General features: G+C 41.9%; 1 long non-coding RNA gene across 1 annotated transcript; it reads right to left on the bottom strand.

The window, feature by feature from the left end:
* Positions 1 to 12,247: 12,247 nt before the first annotated feature.
* LOC139275752 (uncharacterized) lies at positions 12,248 to 19,682 on the bottom strand. Its single transcript, XR_011595747.1, has 3 exons — positions 19,657 to 19,682; positions 19,145 to 19,215; positions 12,248 to 12,671 (listed from the first exon to the last, which is right to left on the bottom strand). It is a non-coding gene; the product is annotated as an uncharacterized lncRNA (long non-coding RNA).
* Between the last annotated feature and the right edge of the window lie 4,236 nt (positions 19,683 to 23,918).

Genomic DNA, 23,918 nt, shown 5'->3' with positions numbered 1-23,918 from the left:
CCTTCAATGACTGATGTACCATGACACCCAGGTCTCGTTGCACCTTCCCTTTTCCTAATCTGTCACCATTCAGATAATAGTCTGTCTCTCTGTTTTTACCACCAAAGTGGATAACCTCACATTTATCCACATTATACTTCATCTGCCATGCATTTGCCCACTCACCTAACCTATCCAAGTCACTCTGCAGCCTAATAGCATCCTCCTCGCAGCTCACACTGCCACCCAACTTAGTATCATCCGCAAATTTGGAGATACTGCATTTAATCCCCTCGTCTAAATCATTAATGTACAATGTAAACAGCTGGGGCCCCAGCACAGAACCTTGCGGCACTCCACTAGTCACTGCCTGCCATTCTGAAAAGTACCCGTTTACTCCTACTCTTTGCTTCCTGTCTGACAACCAGTTCTCAATCCACGTCAGCACACTACCCCCAATCCCATGTGCTTTAACTTTGCACATTAATCTCTTGTGTGGGACCTTGTCGAAAGCCTTCTGAAAGTCCAAATATACCACATCAACTGGTTCTCCTTTGTCCACTTTACTGGAAACATCCTCAAAAAATTCCAGAAGATTTGTCAAGCATGATTTCCCTTTCACAAATCCATGCTGACTTGGACCTATCATGTCACCATTTTCCAGATGCACTGCTATGACATCCTTAATAATTGATTCCATCATTTTACCCACTACTGAGGTCAGGCTGACCGGTCTATAATTCTCTGTTTTCTCTCTCTCTCCTTTTTTAAAAAGTGGGGTTACATTGGCTACTCTCCACTCCATAGGAACTGATCCAGAGTCAATGGAATGTTGGAAAATGACTGTCAATGCATCCGCTATTTCCAAGGCCACCTCCTTAAGTACTCTAGGATGCAGTCCATCAGGCCCTGGGGATTTATCGGCCTTCAATACCATCAATTTCCCCAACACAATTTCCCGACTAATAAAGATTTCCCTCAGTTCCCCCTCCTTACTAGACCCTCTGACCCCTTTTATATCCGGAAGGTTGTTTGTATCCTCCTTAGTGAATACCGAACCAAAGTACTTGTTCAATTGGTCTGCCATTTCTTTGTTCCCCGTTATGACTTCCCCTGATTCTGACTGCAGGGGACCTACGTTTGTCTTCACCAACCTTTTTCTCTTTACATACCTATAGAAACTTTTGCAATCCGCCTTAATGTTCCCTGCAAGCTTCTTCTCGTACTCCATTTTCCCTGCCCTAATCAAACCCTTTGTCCTCCTCTGCTGAGTTCTAAATTTCTCCCAGTCCCCAGGTTCGCTGCTATTTCTGGCCAATTTGTATGCCACTTCCTTGGCTTTAATACTATCCCTGATTTCCCTAGATAGCCACGGTTGAGCCACCTTCCCTTTTTTATTTTTACGCCAGACAGGAATGTACAATTGTTGTAATTCATCCATGCGGTCTCTAAATGTCTGCCATTGCCCATCCACAGTCAACCCCCTAAGTATCATTCGCCAATCTATCCTAGCCAATTCACGCCTCATACCTTCAAAGTTACCCTTCTTTAAGTTCTGGACCATGGTCTCTGAAATTACTGTTTCATTCTCCATCCTAATGCAGAATTCCACCATATTATGGTCACTCTTCCCCAAGGGGCCTCGCACAATGAGATTGCTCATTAATCCTCTCTCATTACACAACACCCAGTCTAAGATGGCCTCCCCCCTAGTTGGTTCCTCAACATATTGGTCTAGAAAACCATCCCTTATGCACTCCAGGAAATCCTCCTCCACCGTATTGCTTCCAGTTTGGCTAGCCCAATCTATGTGCATATTAAAGTCACCCATTATAACTGCTACACCTTTATTGCATGCACCCCTAATTTCCTGTTTGATGCCCTCCCCAACATCCCTATTACTGTTTGGAGGTCTGTACACAACTCCTACTAACGTTTTTTGCCCTTTGGTGTTCTGCAGCTCTACCCATATAGATTCCACATCATCCAAGCTAATGTCTTTCCTAACTATTGCATTAATCTCCTCTTTAACCAGCAATGCTACCCCACCTCCTTTTCCTTTTATTCTATCCTTCCTGAATGTTGAATACCTCTGAATGTTGAGTTCCCAGCCCTGATCATCCTGGAGCCACGTCTCCGTAATCCCAATCACATCATATTTGTTAACATCTATTTGCACAATTAATTCATCCACCTTATTGCGGATACTCCTTGCATTAAGACACAAAGCCTTCAGGCTTGTTTTATTAACACCCTTTGTCCTTTTAGAATTTTGCTGTACAGTGGCCCTTTTTGTTCTTTGCCTTGGGTTTCTCTGCCCTCCACTTTTCCTCATCTCCTTTCTGTCTTTTGCTTTTGTCTCCTTTTTGTTTCCCTCTGTCTCCCTGCATTGGTTCCCATCCCCCTGCCATATTAGTTTAAATCCTCCCCAACAGCACTAGCAAACACTCCCCCTAGGACATTGGTTCCGGTCCTGCCCAGGTGCAGACCGTCCGGTTTGTACTGGTCCCACCTCCCCCAGAACCGGTCCCAATGCCCCAGGAATTTGAATCCCTCCCTGCTGCACCACTGCTCAAGTTACAAAGCGTTAAATACATAACAAGGAGAAATTAGGGTAGGTGGCCAAAAGCTTGGTCAAAGAGATATGTTTTAAGGAGCGTCTTGAAGGAGGAAAGAGAGGTCAAGAGCCAGAGAGGTTTAGTGAAGGAATTCCAGAACTTAGAGCCTAGATAATAGAAGGCACGGCCACCAATGGTTGAGTGATTGTAATCAGGGATGCTCAAGAGGGCAGAATTAGAGGAGCTCAGATGTCTCGGGGCGGGTGGGGGGGGGGAGGAGATTACGCAGATATGGAGGGGCGAAGCCATGGAGGGATTTGAAAACAAGGATGAGAATTTTTAAATCGAGGCATTGCTTAAATGGGAGCCAATGTAGGTCAGCAAGCACAGAGGTCATGGGTGAACGGGACTTGGTGTGAGTTAGGACACGGGCAGCCGAGTTTTGGATCACCTCTAGTTTACGTAGGGTAGAATGTGGGAGGCCAGCCAGTTGGAATAGTCAAGTCTAGAGGTCACGAAGGCATGGATGAGGGCTTTAGCAGCGGATGAACTGAGGCAAGGGCGGACACGGGCAATGTTACGGAGGTGGAAATAGGCAGTCTTAGTTATGCTGCGGATATGTGGTCGAAAACTCATTTCAAGGTCAAATATGACAACAAAGTTGTGAACAGTGTGGTTCAGCCTCAGACAGACGTTGGGGAGAGGGTTGGAGTCAGTGGCTAGGGAATGGAGTTTGTGGCGGGGACTGAAAACAATGGCTTCGGCTTTCCCAATATACATTTGGAGAAAATTTCTTCTCATCCAGAACTGGATGTTGGATAAGGAGTCTGACAATTTAGAGACCGTGGAGGTGTTGATAGAAGTATAGTGAGGTAGAGCTGGGTGTCATCAGCGTACATGTGGAAACGGACGCTATGTTTTCGGATTATGTTTTCGGCCAAGGGATTGGAGGGAGTCAAACATGGAATTGCAGAAAAGCTGGGCACGGATTTGGGAGGCTACAACACTTTCAAGGACTTTGGAAAGGAAAGAGGGGTTGGAGATGGGCCGGTAGTTTGCAAGTCTTGCTACAGCTATATAAGGTATTGGTGAGGCCACACCTGGAATACTGCGTGCAGTTTTGGTTTCCATATTTACGAAAGGATATACTTGCTTTAGAGGCAGTTCAGAGAAGATTCATAAGGTTGATTCCGGAGATGAGGGGGTGGACTTATGAGGAAAGGTTGAGTAGGTTGGGCCTCTACTCATTGGAATTCAGAAGAATGAGAGGTGATCTTATCGAAATGTATAAGATTATGAGGGGGCTTGACAAGGTGGATGCAGAGAGGATGTTTCCACTGATGGGGGAGACTAGAACTAGAGGGCATGATCTTAGAATAAGGGGCCGCCCATTTAAAACAGAGATGAGGAGAAATTTATTTTCTCAGAGTGTTGTTAATCTGTGCTATTCGCTGCCTCAGAGAGCTGTGGAAGCTGGGACGTTGAATAAATTTAAGACAGAAATAGACAGTTTCTTAACCGATAAGGGGATAAGGGGTTATGGGGAGCGGGCGGGGAAGTGGAGCTGAGAGATCAGCCACGGTCTTATTGAATGGTGGAGCAGGCTCGAGGGGCCATATAGCCTACTCCTGTGCCTATTTCTTATGTTCTTATGGTGGTCTGGTGGTGGAAGGTATAGCCAGGCAGGGAGGCTTCATTTAAGGGTAAGGTGTCATCGCCCCTCAACCAGCTTTCCGTCAGGGCCATGATGTCGATGCAATCACCCACGATAAGCTCATTGATGGGTAGGGCCTTGTTCGCAAACGAACGGACATTCTGGAACAAGATGCGGAGAGGGTCAGTGATGTCTGCCCCACTGCCAGTGTCCACAGGGTCAGCACTGGGGCCGGGGGGGGCGCGGTGGAGTGAGTTGGACGGGGATGGGATTGGCAAGATTAGCCCCCAGTGCTCTCTCCCACCAATGGCGGGAAGGTCGGCGAGAGAATAGGATGGGACAGTTGGGGTTGCTGCTCGTAAGGAAGCAGCGCTGAGTGCCTCGATGGGCTCTTCATAGGATGCCAAGAGAAGCACAGAGGGAAGCTGTCGGCTTATCTAGGAGGGAGTCAAACCTGGGACGGCGGCAGGAGAGTAGGAAGGTCAAAGAGTAATGAAGGATTGGGGTCGGGATTTGGGAGGGCAGAGTATCCGGGAGAGGAGAGGAGAGATTAAAGCAGGCATGATGACAGGAGAGAAGGGTTGAACTGATAATTTGGGCTGAAATGCCTTCACTATCAGAGGCAGGATAACATAAGTAATGGAAGAAAGGAGATTTGGGGAAGAAGGGCAGAGGATGGCCATGGATGAGCAAGTCAGAAAGGAGCTTGCACCCCAAGAGCCATTTTGAAAACACCATTGAATTTCCCATCAAATGATTTTGGGAACAAGAAGCTCGCCCACATTCTGGGCAGGATTTATGGCGAGCCTGTCAAGATCTATGTAAAGTGGAAATCAATCTCTTAAAGGGAGGCTGCATTTCCTTCTGGCTGGTTTAGCTGTTTCATTGTTGCAAGAAGGAATTTGGTCAGAAATGAGTCGCAGGCAAACCGCACCTCCCCGCCCGCCCCCACAGATTTTCTGTAGCCTCCCTAGAGCTCATGGTCAAAGAGGTGAGGGCAAGAAGGGAAGTGCTCTCTCCCACCAATGGTAGGAAGATTCCAAAAATGGATGTTCATTAGGCCTCGAGAGATGTAGTTGAAAGCATCAGCTGTGGGAGTATTACCCTCAGGATCTAGATTCACTATAGGAAGCACTTCAATTACCTCACAAGTAAGCAAGAGTAAGTACAGCTCTTCAGTTCTCCATTACTCTGCATATCACTTGGCAACAATGCTTCTTCCTTCCCCAGCACTCTGAACAATTCCGCCAATGCATCACATCCTTCTCCACCCATCACAAGGGCACACTGTATCACGTCTTATTTTCATTCCAAGCATACTCTCACCTTTTATTTGCTTACTTCACAGTAGCCGCTAACAGCATTTTGTTCTCACTGAGAATATCGATATATTTTACATTATTTTTATTTCTAACAAACACAAAACAGTAATTTAGACAGAATTGGTTTAAATCATGTTCTCGAAAGACTTGTTAATGATGCTGATAACACACATGCTTTTAAAATGCAGGCTTTTCATCACAGCAGGGAGGAGTATAAGGGCAGAAGATTGCTGCAATATAAAAGACAATATGCTGCTATAAGAACGTGCATCAAAGGCTGTTTATAATAAAACTATGGCTCGGTGAAAAGCAATGATAGGAAGGAACAGAATGACGTGAAAAGGCATGGGGTCTCTCATCTCTGTTTGGCAATTAAATCGAACAACTGGGTCGTCTTAAAACATTGGATGGCATTGCATCCGACAGGAAGTGCAAAGAGATGCCATGTTTTTACTTAGACATAAAGAAAAGCCTCCTGCTACCTTCGAGACCCGATGGCGTGAATAGGCTTGGAGAAGCCATCTTCATGGGTCCTCACTAATATCCATGCATGTGAGTTGTGGACACAGGGTTAATGTGCATTACTCTGTATGTGTGGTTAAGATGTTTAAGATCAATGTTTTGTCAGTAATAAAATTAAGTGAAATATCAAACACATTATTGTCTCTAGCTACATGAATCTGTTTAAAGGGTAAAGAACTTATCCAACACTCACATTGTAGTATTCGCAGAATCAGCAAATTCTCTCATGATTCCTTCTTCACTTCACATTCCAGCCACTTACTTTCCATTCAGCACCTCCCCACCCTGATTTCTTGTTTCTTCTCCCTCTCAACATGAGCACTTCCAGCAGAAGCCTTACACATGTCCATTCCACTCTCCTTTTCAGTACACAATCACTAGCTCTAGCCTACTTTTCTTGTAGGAGAAAACAACACACAACATCAGGGAGAGGAGGTAGACCAGTAGAGGAACAGCCAACCTGACAATCCTATCAAAGCTGGAGCAGCGGAGGCCCCTGTGGAGAGCTGTCCAAATTGTTCCAATAAGCCTCTAGACTGAAATCTTCAGAGTCTCTGATTATTGCTTGTGCCTCTCCATGTATCTCAGAAAAATGCACATTCGGCCAGTATGACAACAGCATCTGCTACAATCCAGCCTGTCAGTATCTCACTAGCTCTTGCCCCTTTTCTCTTTCCTCTAAGCCTTTCTCAGCAGCAAGAACCTCCTGAAGAAGAAACCTTCGGAGAAGGCACTGTCACATGATCCAGCCTTTCCAAGCATTAGCAAAGAGATTGGCACCCCAACTAGGTCAGAGAATGAGTTCAAGTGTTCTGCACATGTTGAAGCACCCAGCATGAGTTAGGGAGCGGTCCTCTCCCAGCTCTGCTCGACAGGACAGAGATGCAGACTTCCGGGGTCCAGCTGTGTAAACAAAACTGCTTGCCTCACGCAGATATTAGAAAGGCTGCAAAGCAACTTGACGGAAAGTATGGGGGAGTTAATTTCCAGCGTGTGTGGTGTCTTCTCGAATGGCATTAGCACTCTGTAGTCCACCTTCAGGGACATTGCGGCCAGGCCCTCACAACAGGAATCTATGTCACTTGTCTTTGTAGCTTTAGTGGAGCTCAAACGGCTGCCATTCAGGCCCTGATCTCCATCTTAGAGAGACAGTGGTGTCTCTCATTTTATGGAGTCCATAGATCAGTGGGATTGATGAGCCACAGCCCCGTAAGAGTGTCAGTGGTGTAATGTTAGCGGCATGAGCTGCCCTCTCTCAGGATGTCATCACATCTGCTCCCACAACACCCCCTCAATAAATATGCAGCATGGTACCATGAAAGCCAACTGGACCAAGCTGCCGCAGCAGCAGCTGAAGAGTTGCCGTCTGCAGCCAAGCCCTCAAAGCCACGAGCATCGGAAAGGTTTCAACATGAGAAACAGCAACCTTCCACCAGCTTTACTGAAGTCACTGAGGGAGCGCCTCGTAGGATTAGTAAAATTAGTAAATCTTTTTAAAAAAGCTTTATGAATTGACATTTGGGTCAGAGATGAATTGAAGGCAATTATTGTGTTTGGCATCAGGTTAATCACATGATTCTGCATTGTCAACATGTCATTATATCATTCATTTAAAAGTTGGCTGAATGGTTTCAATGTTCTTTAATGCAGGATTAAAGTCGTAGTGAAGGGCGTATTAATGTAGAGGAGCTTTGTGTAACTTTTCAGGAGGAGAATAGCAGGTCACCAGAAGCACTGCTCTATCAACTGATCCCTGGCCTCTCTAGTTGCAATGCATTGTGCTCTCCCTCTTTCTTTTGCTTCGCCCTCACCATCACCCAATTATTCCTCATCAGATGATGACTCTTCCTGTTGCTCTACTTCCTCCAACTGCTGTCTGTATTGCCATGCAGCACAGTGCCTATGAAGGCTAACACCTTCTCTTCACCCAGACTCGGGTATTTTAGTGTTGGTGCTCCTCCCCCAATTGCTTATCTATGGCAATGGTTATTGATATGTTTTTCCTTTGGAAGGAGGGAACACAATTTAAAGACGTAGAAGTGTCACAGACACTTCCCCATAAGAGTTCATGCATGCCATGATGATGAGAGGTGGAGAAGCATTGCCCCTTTAAATCGAGATCAGCTTTGAACAACCTGATTGCGTCGTTTTGAGGAAGTAACGAGTATGGTGGATGGGATAAATACTGGGGATGCGGTGCACATGGATTTTCAGAAAGCTTTTGACTAGGTACCTCAAGGGAAATTATTGGAGAAGATTAAGGGGTATGAAATGAGGATAAAAGTAGAAACTTGGATTGAAAACTTGTTAAAAGAAAGGAAAAAGAGAGTAGGAGTTAAGGGCAGTTTCTCGATGCTTGGAAATGGGTTCCAGTGTCCCACAGGGTTTTGTTCTAGGACTGCTTCCGTTCACTGTCAACATCTTGAATATAAGGCTAGAGGGAGTGGGGTCCAAATTTGCAGACAATATTAAAATTTGAGATACAATAAATCATTCTGAGACCAAAGGAAGGTACAAGAGAATAATGGGCTGAAAATTCTGGCCTCACTGGGTCCATACGAAGTGCGCACGGATCTGGGGAGGCCTCGCAAAAGCTGGTTTTCGGGGTGCAATGCGAATGCACCAAAAACCATCTTTTCTGATCTGTCAAGATTTCTCTGGACAGAGCCTATGCATCCCCGCAGGAAGGACATCCGCGCGTCGGAGATTGGGCTATTTGCCAAACTCATGCCCAGCGAATGTCCTTCAAACTTTTACACCTGGTAAAAGCAATCACATCTTATTTTTGCCAGTGTAAGAGTATTAAAACATATAACAAATAAATGTAAACACTCAGTTTTATATTAAAAACCCTGTCCATTAAGGTAAGCGTATTTTTAACGCTATTAAAACACTTTTTTTTTAATCCAAAAAATATTTTTTTTTTCTAAAACATTTAATTACATTTAATTTCAATTAATTTTAAATATGTGAGTTGTTTTATTTATTTATTATGCTGTGTTTCAGTGTTTTAGGGGATTATTCTCATTGATAGTAACAGGAGGTCCATACAAATGGAGTTCCCATTTTTATCAATGAGAATACTGCATAGTGATTGGCGATCCAGGCTCACATGACTCCAGCGTGTCCGTACCTGAAAGGCATCTTCCCATGTGCTGCGCAGTGAATCTGGGCCTCCAACCGGGATCGTAGGTTGCTCAGGGATCACCAGTATTTTCGTAGATTTTTTTCAGGTCGGAGGCATTTGTACGAAGGAAGCCTCCAACGGCAATTTCCCCCCCATTGATTGAATGGTGGTATGGACAAAAAATGTGTCAGATGGAATCAATGGGCCAGAATTTACTGCCAAAAGAATAGTGAGGCTAACAGCACTCACTGTTATTTATGTGCAAATCAGGCACCAATTTCAGGCGAGCACGGGTGCATAGTTAAATGTGAAAATCCAGAAGTTGCTGTCCAAGATCCTCTGTAAACTGTGCAAAAATGGCATCTCCTTGTCTGGCTCCCGATTCAAATGTATTGAATGGCATGAAGTTCCTGTACTTGTGTGGCGTGATAAGTCTTAATTGCGGCCAAACAACCTCTCTGGCATTGAAAATTAACTTTTACAAGTGTGGATTCTCATTCCTTCAGATTTCAATTGTTATTGGAGATTTTTTTTAATTTAATTTTTGTTTTACTTTTTCTTTCCATCTCTTTTTTCTCTCTCTCTCTCTCTCTCTCAATCCAATATTTATTTTCCTCTCTTTATTTTGCTTCCTGTACCTGATTTGACATTGAATTAACTATTCTAACTTATACTTCCTGGTCCAGACTCTGCAGTGTTCATTAACAATACTTCAATCTGACTGGTTAAGGAGACACACAGTTGCATGCCCTGTTCACACAGATCCCAGATGCTCTGTAGAGGGTGCTGCACTGTTTGGATCGTGAACTTACACCAACTTCCAGTGCAAAAGGTCATAGAAATTAAATGGGCAACAGCAAGTTTAACAAACGATCGGCACCAGTCATTTACCAGCTATAGTAAATTCTGGCCTTTAGTCATAAATATGAGGTGTTATATTCTGATTTTTTTTAATACTTTGAATGGGGGGAAAGCTGGGTGAGGTGGAAGAGCAGAGAGATTTGAGGGTTTAGGGTCACAAAACATTAAAAGCAACCTCAAGTGGATAAGGCCATAAAAAAACTAATGGAATATTAGATGTTATGGCAAGAAGTATAGGATATAATATGTAATGGTGAATCTCTTATAAAATCTTAGTAAAACCACAGCTGAAGTACTCTATAATTCTGGGCATACAAAAAGAAGGATGTTGAGGCAATAGAGAGAGTACAGCACAGATTCACTAGGATGCTGCCTGGTATGAGGAAATAACATATGCAGAAGATTGGGGCTTCTTTTCTTAAAACAGAGGGCATTATGGGGTGATTTGATAGAATTGTTTAAAATTATGAAGGGATGCGATAGATTAGATAGAAACAAATTGTTTTCAATAGTTGAGGGATCTAGAACAAAAGTACATAAATATAAGATTAAATTGAAGAGATTTAGGATAGTAAGCAAGAAAAACATTTTAGAATAGGTTATATGGGTAGTTGAGGAAAGGGGAAAAAGAAACATGGGAGCAGATCGGGTACATGGGATTAGGACTACTGCTTGTGTCAACATAGTTTGGTTGGGCTGAATGGACAGTTTCCATATTGTAATTTATATGCAATGCTGTGTTCTTGAAGACTAGCAGTAATCGCAGGTAATGTATGGTGACAGAATGGTTTTGAGTAAAGATGGTGCTTGGGTGCTTGCAGAGGTTGTTTTTTGTGCATGTTAGTATCCCTGACACCCAGATGCTGGTAGAAAAGTAGTATGATAGATAAGAAGATGGGAATTGGTGGTACAAGATGTGGATTAGCAACAGTGCCTTGACATACCTCGCTTACTCTTATGAGGTGATTGTATTTTTCTGCATTGTATGACAGTTTTGGGGTGGTGGAGGTTGCACTGAATGCCTCTGTTACCTCGCACCATGCTGCCTGAGCCAGCCTCTTATGGAGCGTCCTGCCCTCCTGACACCCTCAAGGCTGCTGTTCTCTCTGTCATATTGGCAACTCCAGTTTTTTTAATCTCCAAAAACACAAGTGCCACTTTATATGGCTGCAGCATTTTAAATTCCAGCAGTGGTAAACTTACGAAAAGTGGTATTGTCCTGCCCCGAGACTTAAATGTTTCCCTGTTCCTTGGTGATCATAACTGAATGCAATATTTAAGGTGCAGCGCTTGAGCAGAGCTCCATACAGCTTCAGCATGACAGCCTCTACTATAGATTTATACTTTTTCTGATTTACCAATATGGCTCGGCACCCTGTTTGTTTTGGTAATTGCTACTCTGCAATGACTGAACAAGACCAGTGTTGAGACTCTCACTCCCAAGTCACTTTCTGCCTCTTTCTAGCTAGTCCAATACCATTCAATCAATTTTGTGTGCAAGACCTTCCGTTTATCTCCATTGAATTTTATCTGCCAAAATTCCACTCACTTGCAAATATTGTCTAGGTCCTTCTGTAATTAACAACTTACATTAGCAACTGCAAGTACTTTTAAATCCTTCAAGGTCAAAAGGAAAACCAGAAACTACAGCAATAATGCTATCTCCAAATGTTCGATACAACTTTACTTGATAGCAGCTGAGGATCCTTTCAAATAGCATGGTTGGTGGGTGGGAGCAGGAAGCGGTGGCAGTCAGACAATGAAGTTGCAAAATTGGGGTCGGCATCGCCATTTGACCACAATTTGAATTTATTCATAAGGCCTGTTTAATGTGGAGGTCTGACCACCAGGATTGATGTGACCTCGAAAATCAGACCAATTATTCAAAACAAGTAAGTAGGCGAGATGACCAGCCATTTTATTTTCCATCCACTATTGCCTCAGTTTTGAGTGCAAGTGAGATGATCGAGAGGTGAAAATCGCCACACAGTCTGATTTAAGACATCAATTACCTTGACAGAAAACGCAACAAAAAAACCCAATATTTTTGATTATGCTTAAGATATGAAAAATACACAAATGCAGTCAATCAAAAAAACAAGTAGGAAAATGTAATAAACTTTATTAAATCATCAAACTATTTATTAATAGTATTTAACTAATTTTAAAAGGTAGTAAATGAAGCATATTCATGTTCAATGAATCTGGTAAACATCACCTTGCATTTAAACCATCAATACCTTATTTGAGTTCAGTTTAAAGGAACAATGACTGTCATATTACCCTTGGTTATGTATTTTTCGCTGCAAAGCTGTACTTCATTGAAATTGCATTTGTTGTTAGATCACATCAGAGTTTAAAGCCAAGTAAATAAGTATATCAAATATTTAAAGCTTAAGCGAAACATACGTGGTTGCATTGTAGTTAGCAGTTTGTGTTCTGTTTGATGTGGGACGAATGGTAATGGTGGAGTAATGTACCGATTCTTCATAGAATGGATTATTTTTATCTTTGACCTTTAAAACAGAGTATACAGTTGCCTGGTCCTGCTCTGATCTTTTAAATTTCTGTTTCTGCTTCCTCTTTAGAGGATGGTTGACATGAACAGATGCATAATGCAGACTTTCACTGCTGAAAAAAACATTACCCTGTAACAGAAATAACAAGCAACAATAAGAACACACACACACTTATCATTAAAAAACACAACACATTATTTTACATTACATTTTTGTCCTGACCTTGATTTAGCGTAAATGCTACCTTCATGTTGTATGTTGCAAAGCCACATGGAAATGTCAAGTACCCAGTTCCAATCGCCAACATCCAATGGGAAGTAACTAAACTGTAGATTTCTGTCTTCACTGCCTGGGCAGTAGTCTGGTGGAGTGGATCGCAGGCTCTTTAACGACCTTGCCTGATTTTAATTTCACTGAAGTCATTGATTGACCTGCCCAGCCAGTACTCTCCACTGTTGCTGGCTACTTTGCCAGGTCACCTGGCAGCCATCACTGGTAAAGAAGACTTCCTTCCTGTTCCTCATTTGCAGCTCCATAGCTGTATTGGAGTATCAGGGGGCCCTGGTTGATGTCTTGCTGCCTCAATAATGTGCAGTTCACACAGACTACCATTGAAAAATGAACCTCGTCTTTAAGAACTGTGGGATGTTTAAGTGTGACCGGCCCGCTGGATTCACAGCCCTTCCAAACCGTGAGCTCCCTATAAGCAGTGTGTTTAGTGCTGCCAGCCAACCTGTTGTATTTAAGCAGGCCACCACGCGGCCAATATGTACCAGAGACATAATCCACCTCAATCACACTCTGCTGCAACGCATTCAGTGGTGGACTACTGGGTAAAACATCATCCAGGATTTATTAATCCATACAGACCAAAAGATTCCAGTTTGCGGCTGCAATCGAGACTCCAGGATGATAGGTTCCCTCTCTACTGCAAGGGTCAAGGATGTGTTGGAGCAGCTGCAGAGCATTCTGGAGGGGGAGGGTGAACAGCCAGTTGTCATGGTGCATATAGGTACCAACAATATAGGTAAAAAAAATGGGATGAGGTCCTACAAGCTGAAGTTAGGGAGCTAGGAGTTAAATTAAAAAGTAGGACCTCAAAGGTAGTAATCTCTACCAGTGCCACGTGCTAGTCAGAGTAGAAATAGCAGGATAGTTAAGATGAATACGTGGCTTGAGGAATGGTGCAAGAGGGAGGGATTCAAATTCCTGGGACATTGGAACTGGTTCTGGGGGAGGTGGGAACAGTACAAAGTGGACGGTCTGCACCTGGGCAGGACCGGAACCAATGTCCTAGGGGGAGTGTTTGCTAGTGCTGTTGGGGAGGGTTTAAACTAATATGGCAGGGGGATGGGAATCTATGCAGGGAGACAGAGGGAAGTAAAATGGGGGCAGAAGCAAAAAGGAGAAAGGAGATAAGGAAAAGTGGAGGGCAGAGAAATCAAACGCAAAATTCAAAAAGGGCAACATTACAACATAATTCTAAAACGACAAAGAATGTTAAAAAAAACAAGCCTGAAGTCTCTGTGTCTCAATGCGAGGAGCATTCGTAATAAGGTGGATGAATTAACTGCGCAGATAGCTGTTAATGGATATGATGTAATTGGGATTATGGAGTCATGGCTCCAGGGTAACCAAGGCTGGGAACTCAACATTCAGGGGTATTCAATATTCTGGAAGGATAGACAGAAAGGAAAAGGAAATGGAGTAGTGTTGCTGGTTAAAGAGGAAATTAACACAATAGTAAGGAAGGACATTAGCTTGGATGATGTGGAATCTGTATGGGTAGAGCTGCGGAACACCAAAGGGCAGAAAACGGTAGTGGGAGTTGTGTACAGACCACCAAACAGTAGTAGTGAGGTTGGGGATGGCATCAAACAGGAAATTAGGGATGTGTGCAATAAGGGTACAGCAGTTATCATCGGTGACTTTAATCTACATATAGATTGGGCTAACCAAACTGGTAGCAATACGGTGGAGGAGGATTTCCTGGATTGTATAAGGGATGGTTTTCTAGACCAATATGTCGAGGAACCAACTAGAGAGCTGGCCATCCTAGCCTAGGTGTTGTGTAATGAGAGAGGATTAATTAGTAATCTTGTGGTGCAAGGCTCCTTGGGGAAGATTGACCATAATATGGAAGAATTCTTCATTGGAGAGTGACACAGTTAATTCAGAGACTATGGTCCTGAACTTAAAGAAAGGTAACTTCGATGGTATGAGAAGTGAATTGGCTAGGATAGACTGGCGAATGATACTTAAAGGGTTGACGGTGGATAGGCAATGGCAGACATTTAAAGATCACATGGATGAACTTCAACAATTGTACATCCCTGCCTGGTGTAAAAATAAAACGGGGAAGGTGGCTCAACCATGGCTAACAAGGGAAATTAGAGATAGTGTTAAATCCAAGGAAGAGGCATATAAATTGGCCAGAAAAAGCAGCAAACCTGAGGACTGGGAGAAATTTAGAATTCAGCAGAGGAGGACAAAGGGTTTAATTAGGATGGGGAAAATAGAGTATGAGAGTAAGCTTGCAGGGAACATAAAAACTGACTGCAAAAGCTTCTATAGATATGTGAGGAGAAAAAGATTAGTGAAGACAAATGTAGGTCCCTTGCAGTCAGAATCAGGTGAATTTATAAAGAGGAACAAAGAAATGGCAGACCAATTGAACAAATACTTTGGTTCTGTCTTCACGAAGGAAGACATAAATAACCTTCCCGAAATACTAGGGGACCGAGGGTCTAGAGAGAAGGAGGAACTGAAGGAAATCCTTATTAGTCAGGAAATTGTGTTAGGGAAATTGATGGGATTGAAGGCCGATAAATCCCCAGGGCCTGATGGTCTGCATCCCAGAGTACTTAAGGAAGTGCCCATAAAAATAGTGGATGCACTGGTAGTCATTTTCCAACATTCTATAGACTCTGGATCAGTTCCTATGGATTGGAGGGTAGCTAATGCAACCCCACTTTTTGAAAAAGGAAGGAGAGAAAAAACAGGGAATTATAGACCGGTTAGCCTGAAATCAGTCATGGGAAAATGTTGGAATCAATCATTAAAGACGAAATAGCAGCACATTTGGAAAGCAGTGACAGGCTCGGTCCAAGTCAGCCTGAATTTATGAAAGGGAAATCATGCTTGACAAATCTTCTAGAATTTTTTGAGGATGTAACTGGTAGAGTGGACAAGGGAGAACCAGTGAATGTGGTGTATTTAGATTTTCAAATGGCTTTTGACAAGGTCCCACACAAGAGATTAGTGTGCAAAATTAAAGCACATGGTATGGGGGGTAATGTATTGACGTGGATAGAGAACTGGTTGGCAGACAGGAAGCAAAGAGTAGGAATAAATGGATCCTTTTCAGAATGGCAGGCAGTGACTAGTGGGGTACCGCAAGGTTCAGTGCTGAGACCCCAGCTATTTACGATATACATTAATGATTTAGACGAAGGAATTGAATGTAATATCTCCAAGTTTGCAGATGACACTAAGCTGGGTGGCAATGTGAGCTGTGAGGCGGATGCTAAGAGGCTGCAGGGTGACTTGGACAGGTTAGGTGAGTGGGCAAATGCATAGCAGATGCAGTAGAATGTAGATAAATGTGAGGTTATCCACTTTGATGGCAAAAACAGGAAGGCAGAATATTATCTGAATGGTGACAGATTAGGAAAAAGGGAGGTGCAATGAGACCTAGGTGTCATGGTACATCAGTCATTGAAAGTTAGCATGCAGGTATAGCAGGCGGTGAAGAAGGCAAATGGCATGTTGGCCTTCATAGCGAGAGGATTTGAGTATAGAAGCAGGGAGGTTTTACTACAGTTATACAGGGCCTTGGTGAGGCCACACCTTGAATATTGTGTACAGTTTTGGTCTCCTAATCTGAGGAAGGACATCGAAGGTTCACCAAACTGATTCCCGGGATGGCAGGACTGACACATGAAGAAAGACTGGATTGACTAGGCTTATACTTACTGGAATTTAGAAGAATGAGAGGGGATCTCATAGAAACATATAAAATTCTGACGGGATTGGACAGGTTAGATGCAGGAAAAATTTTCCCAATGTTGGGGAAGTCCAGAACCAGGGGTCAGTCTAAGGATAAGGCGTAAGACATTTAGGACCGAGATGAGGAGAAACTTCTTCACTCAGAGAGTTGCGAACCTGTGGAATTTTCTACCACAGAAAGTTGTTGAGGCCAGTTCATTAGATATATTCAAAAGGGAGTTAGATTATGGCTAAAGGGATCAAGGGGTATAGAGAGAAAGCAGTAATGGGGTACTGAAGTTACATGATCAGCCATGATCATATTGAATAGTGGTGCAGGCTCGAAGAGCCGAATGGCCTACTCCTGCACCTGTTTTCTATGTTTCTATGTTTCCTATTTTCTATGTTTTGATTCCCTGATCTCTATCTGGCAACATCTGGACCAGTACAGGTGGCCTGGGTGTGTCTGTTCTCAGGATAGAAGAAGGTTTGTACTCTTGATTGCTTCCCAGTGACTCCTGCTGAAAAGTATGTGTGTGAGTGTGTCTGTATATGCACACGCTTGCATGATTAGCCATGATGCCCCCTCTGGTCAAACAACCTGCTAAAGTTCACTGCCTAGACTAAGACCTGAAGAAAATCCATCTGAACAAGTTATGTGAAAGCCACTGGGACTGTGGAACCATACTCCAGCGAATACCTTCAGGAGTAGAGGAGTGAAAATTGATTTAAAAATGGCAGATCTTCAAAAAGGGGTTCATTAATAGTTAAATTTCAGTCGCAGTTTAAAATAAAATAGTCCAATAAATGAGAATTAGATAAACCACATGTATTATTATGGCAAGTGAGTATCCAACAATAATATTGTCACTCATCTGAAGCAGATGGGGTAACCAAATTTTAAACAATACATTTTTTGAGGACTGCAATTCATAATTTTACTTCCTGGAATAATTAGTTAACAAGACTGAGATCCAATGCAAAACCCTAGTATCATCGCTTTCATAGTTGATTATTATTTCAGAGAATAATCCTCAGTTGGTGTTGGCTTGCAATCTTTATAATGTTATCATATTCTGACTAAGGGCCAAAAAAGTTGGCGCTAAACAAATGGTAGTTGTAGAGAAAAAAGCACCTTACCCCACCCCCCTTGGTATTTCCCCAGATTAAAAAAACACGAATAATAAGGCCAGTAGGCTTCAGTGTTACTTAAGCATTGGTCCCAAAATAGCAGCAATTTAGAGAATTAACCAAAAAGTGTATTACTGTTCCCAAGTCTGACCTATATTGCTAATATCAGTAGTCCTTGGACAACCTCGCCCTGGAAAGCTTGTAACTTAAGGGTGGATTTTCCTGTCTCAGCTAATTGCAACCCAGACTGGATGCTGGGAGCACAGCTCGCAAAGAAGAAACACGGAATAGATCTTCTGTGACATTTTGAAGTCTGCTTATCCACATAATTATTAATTGAACCCTGCGCAGGGAGCAAGCTAATGCTGGGAAAGGTATACCCAGCACAGCAATAATTCATAAGAAGCTGCTGCCAATGTTACTTTAAGGAGTGCTGCAGTATTCGGAGTAGGTTATTTTTGCCAGCTGAAACTTTTTGAAATTAAGTCAAAGATTGCTTTATTTGAAAGCAGGCCCGGGCCAAGTGAAAAGACAACTAACTTTTTTGACTCAGCCTTATGGAGTTTTTCTGGAAAAGGTGCAACAAAGAAGAGCTGCTCTTTTGGGGAAAGAGGAGCACAAGCTTTGGCTGTCTTGTTTGCCTGGGAGGCGGTCACAATGATTTAATACACCCTCCCATGTATAGGTCCAGGTCTACTGTTCAGATGGAAAAAAAATCCACCTTGAGGAAGTTTGTCAATGTAAGAGTTGTTGCATTTACCTGCATCAAGTGTATGGGTACGGCAAACCTAGAACAAAGATTTTTTTTATCTCAACCAGCTGCATCTGCAATGTGGACACATGCCAATGTTCAGCCTTTCACACATTTGCATGCCTGTTTCCAAGGAAAGCTGATGGTGCCCATTAATTTAGCTTCCCTCACCATCGATATGCATGCTGCAATTGCATTGAGTTGTGCATAGGTTTGCATGCACAGTGGCAATATATGCACTTTTCAGACTCCCAACACTTTATCATTTTGTATCTGTTTACAGGAAAAAGAAGCCCATAAGAAAAGGATCTGGCGCAAAATTGGTGGAGCTCCTCTGAATATTAAGTCTCCAGGAGAAGTTGACCCTTGAGATTGTGGGCTCTGAGAATGTGGAAAAAGTCGGGATGAATATTACAGGACGATCTTGCAACCTCCAGGCTAGTATCAACTAATGCTGGAAGGAAAATTGAGCGGGCCCTGTAGCAGTGATGTGATCCTCCCCACCCAATTTTCCTAGCTGTACTCCATCCAGGCAATCCTTAACACCCAGGTGGTTAAAAAAAAAATCCACCCCACTGGCACTAAATATTCTGCCCCCTTTGTGTTCCCAGTGCGCCATGTTCAAAAGTGCTGACGATTTATTTAAATGAGCTAATGATACTTTATAATGCATTCAGTTCAGCGCAGTGCAGGTGCATACAGTGTAGGAAAAATATCAAAACAATATACTTACAACATTTACTGATTCAGTCACCCCTTTTCCCATTATTAGATCATCAACATTTTTGTCCTGGATTGATGAATCTATATGAATATCATGAATATTAGAAATGTCTTAATGTTAACATATAGTGTAGTTGTGTATGCAGCGAGAAGCAACAAAAAAAGAGTCTATAACTTTTAGATATTAGTGAGTTCCCATTTTTAACTTATAACTGAGGCTTCATCATTTACACATGAAAACTATGTTAGTATATTTGGATGCAAAGGTATTTATAGTTAGCTATTTTTAAAAAATCATATAAATCTATATTAGTACAGTTCGCTTCGCTTAACTATATTAATTCTACAGGTTTTGTTAATATGTTATTTCTATAAAGTGAATTTTAGAAGGTACACGAAATTGGTTTTCATTTTTTTTTCAGTTATTTTTGTTGGATCTCTTCTAAGTATAATTTAAATACAATTGACCATTTTTATATCATAGTTTAATTACAAAATAAAATGTACATTGTATCTGATTACCTTTTCCATTCTTCAGTTTACTGCACTGACTCTTAATGATCCAGAGGCAAAATGGTACAATGAGGATAAGGCCCAGCAGGCTGAGGTAATAGCAGTACTTGGATAAACCTTCAAAATTACAATTGAGATGTAAATCATAACAATTCATTGCAGTTAATTACAAATATAAGCGATATATTACATACATACTACACTTTTAAATACACATCTTCATATATTAGTTAAACCATATATTGAATCAGAAATATATTTAACATCTGTCATTTCTGCATTTTTGAGTTAACTTGTTCTTGTGAAAGATACCAATAGGATTCACCCAGCAGGAACTCCATTGATGATAGATGTCAAGAATACTTCCATTTGTAGAAATAGTAATTTTACATAATCATGCATTATCCTATTTCTACTAATAATTCTCAAAGAAATGTAATTGTTTGGAGGAAAAAGCCCATTCCACTGTGGAGTCCTAGGTCTCTATGGCAACCGTCTTATTATTCATGAGGGATGCTATCACTGTCTGGAGGGATCTCACACCTCACTGTTTTAATGTGTTGAGTGGCTTCCTAAGTTATATTACCACTTTTAATTGAACGACATCCAAAACCATTTTGTATCATTGCAAAATTAGCTGCATACCTGCACCCTAAGAAATGTTCATGTGGTATTTTCACTTGGTACCAAATAACTGTATAGATATTCAAAAATAACGTTAAAAGCTAAGACAGCCTGCTTTGCTTTCATTCTCTAACACTTCATGATAGAATCATAGAATCATCGAATGGTTACAGCACAGAAGGAGGTCCTTCAGCCCGTCAAGCCCGTGCTGGCTCTCTGCAAGAGCACTTCAGCTAGTCCCACTCCCCCGCCCTTTCCCCGTAGCCCTGCAATTTCTTTTCCTTCGGGTACTTATCCAACTCCTTTTTGAAAGTCACAATTGAATCTGCCTCCACCACCCTTTCAGACAGTGCATTCCAGATCATAACCACTTGCTGCATAAAAAAGTTTTTGCTGATGTCGCCTTTGGTTCTTCTGCCAATCATCTTAAATCTGTGTCCTTTGGTTCTCGACCCTTCCGAAATGGGAACAGTTTCCATCTTTCTACTCTGTCTAGACACCTCATGTTTTTGGACACCTCTATCAAATCTCCTCTTCACCTTCTCTGCTCTAAGAACAGTCTAGCCACATAACTGAAGTCATCCCTGGAACCATTCTTGTAAATCTTTTCTACACCCTCTCTAAGGCCTTCACATTTTTCCTAAAGTGCGGTGCCCAGAATTGGACACAATACTCTAGTTGAGGCCAAACCAGTGTTTTATAAAGGTTCATCATAGCTTCCTTGCTTTTGTACTCTATGACTCTATTTATGAAGCCCAGGATCCCATATGCTTTTTTAACCACTTTTTCAATCTGCCCTGCCACCTTCAACGATTTGTGCACATATACCCCCAAGTCTCTCTGTTTGTGCACCCCCTTTAGAATTGTACCCTTTAGTTTATATTTTCTCTTCTCGTTCTTCTTACCAAAATATATCACTTTGCACTTTTCTGCATTGAATTTCATCTGCCACGTATCCGCTCATTCCACCAGTCTGTCTATGTCCTCTTAAAGTCTATCATTATCCTCCTCACGATTCACTATACTTCCAAGTTTTCTGTCATCTTCAAATTTTGAAATTGTTCCCTGTACACCCACGTCCAAGTCATTAATATTTATCAAGAAAAGGAGTGGTCCTAGAACTGATCCCTGGGGAACACCACTGTATACCTTCCGTTCACCACTACTCTCTGTTTCTGTCATTTAGCCAATTTTGTATCCATGCTGCCACTGACCCTTTTATTCCATGGGCCTCGACTTTGTTGGCAAGCTTATTATGTGGCACTTTATCAAATGCCTTTTGGAAGTCCACATATATATCAACCCTCTCTGATACCTCATCAAAAAACTCAATCAAGTTGGTTAAACACATTTGCCTTTAATAAATCCGTGCTAGCTTTCCTTAATTAATCTACACTTGTCCAAGTGACCGTTAATTTTGTCCTGCATTATTGTTTCTAAAAGCTTCCTCACTACCGAGGTTAAACTGACTGGCCTGTAGGTGCTGGGTTTATCCTTACACCCTTTTTTGAACAAGGGTGTAATATTTGCAATTCTCCAGTTCTCTGGCACCACCCCTGTTTTTAATGAGGATTGGAAGATTATACTCTCTGCAGTTTCCACCTTTACTTCCTTCGGCATCCTAGGATGCACCCCATCCAGTCCTGGTGACTTATCTACATTAAGTACAGCCAGCCTGTCTAGTACCTACTCCTTATCAATTTTTAATCTCATCCAGTATCTCAACTAAATCCTCTTTCACTGTGACGCTGGCAGCATCTTCTTCCTTGGTGAAGACAGATGCAAAGTACTCATTCAGTACCTCAGCGATGCACTCTGCCTCCATGCGCAGGTCTCCAATTTTGTCCCTAATCAGCCCCACCTCTCCTCTTACTACCTGTTTACTATTTACATGCCTATAGAAGACTTTTGGATTCCCTTCTATGTTAGCTGCCAGTCTATTCTTGTACTCTCTCGTTACCTATTGACTTCCCCTCTGAACTTTCTATATTCAGCCTGGTTCTGACTTGTATTCTCAACCTGACATCTGTCATATGCCCCCTTTTTCTGCTTCATCTTACTCTCTATCTTTTTTGGCATCTAATGAGCTCTGACTTTGGTTGCCCTTCCGTTCCCTGTTGTGGGAATGTACCTCGACTGTACCCGAACCATCTTCTCTTTAAAGGCAGCCCATTGTTCGATTACCGTTTTGCCTGTCAATCTTTGATTCCAGTTTATCCAGGCCAGATCTGTTCTCAGCCCACTGAAATTGTCCCTCCTCCAATTAAATATTTTTTACCCTAGATTGCTCCCTGTCCTTTTCTGTAGCTAATCTAAACTAATCTGTAATAAATCAGTAATAAATTTACCATGGTCGGATAATAAGCAAATTATCCCTGTAACTTGAGTGCACAATACCAATGCTCTGCCATCCCCTCGCTGGACCCTCTCCCCCACCTCTGCTGCAACAGTTGCACAGGCTTGAAGTGGGAAGCGTAACCTCAACTCCATGCTCAAATTATGCCGGCTAATTGCAGAAGTACTTTACAATGTTTGTGCATTCTTTCTTCTTTCCATCCCCTCATCACATACATTTGTTGATATCCAACTGTAACATTACCATGGTCAGATAATAATAAGTATGTTATCCATGTATACTTGCGCTATTTCTGATTTGCATCAGTACATACATAATAACCATTAGTGTTTCAAGCCGACTGTTAATATTTCAATCTGCCAGTTTGTTAGTGTTTCACAAGAAACTTAAACTTTTTTTCCACCTGCATTGGAGGTTGTATAATCAATCAGATCATTTGAAAGTTGGAACTGGAGCCTGTCAGGACTGGACTGGTTGGAGGACAAAACTGAAATTAATCAGATGCTATTTTGTCTCAATGTTTCTTGGATGCAAACTTGAGGTGAACAGTTAGAAATGAGCTGATCATTTCTGAGAGTCATATTTATAGGTGTGTGTATTTAATGTTTAATCCCAAAGAAGTTATACATTTAAAAAAAGCTTCTAAAATACAGATTTTTAAACTTTTATTTTCCTCAAAGGAACTATTTGGGGCATGTCCTATTATTTCATATAAAGGTTTATTTTCTTAAAGAGTGGTTGCGGCTGCCTTTTGAAATAATGTGATGTTCCCTAGTGCGACAGTACCAACTACATTTATTTGAGAATACAAATTACCTCAGTTACAGAATTGTCTGAGTTTGGAAATAAAATAGGAAATGAGAAAGGTGGGAAGATGAATTTCATTTTATTTTTTTAATATGGCTTGGTGTCAAATTTTGTTTGATAATGTTCCTGTGAAGTGCCTTGGGATGCTTTACTGTGTTAAAGATGCTATATAAATGCAAGTTGTTGCTGAAAATAAATCTCATGCCTTCCGCATTCACATCTATCTTCAGTAATTTCCACAGTTGCTGTGTGTTTGTATATGCTGGCTATATATGAAGATTGTTTTGGCAAGCCCATATCCCACTACACTCTCAGTCGAACTCCGTGTGTGGAGGAGTCTATATTAAGGGCTATTATTGAGCTATCAGCTTTTCTGGGGCTGTGTGAGTTTTTCTGAAGCAGTTGGTCAGCTTTAGTTAGTTTTCAGGCCTGGCAGGTATGCTAATAGCAGCATAAAATATTAAATAAAAAAATTAAGACTCGA

Source organism: Pristiophorus japonicus, chromosome 11 (assembly GCF_044704955.1).
Source record: "Pristiophorus japonicus isolate sPriJap1 chromosome 11, sPriJap1.hap1, whole genome shotgun sequence".
Classification (NCBI taxonomy): domain Eukaryota; kingdom Metazoa; phylum Chordata; class Chondrichthyes; family Pristiophoridae; genus Pristiophorus; species Pristiophorus japonicus.
Note: the sequence above shows the minus strand (reverse complement) of the source record. Positions and strands in the feature narration are given on the sequence as shown.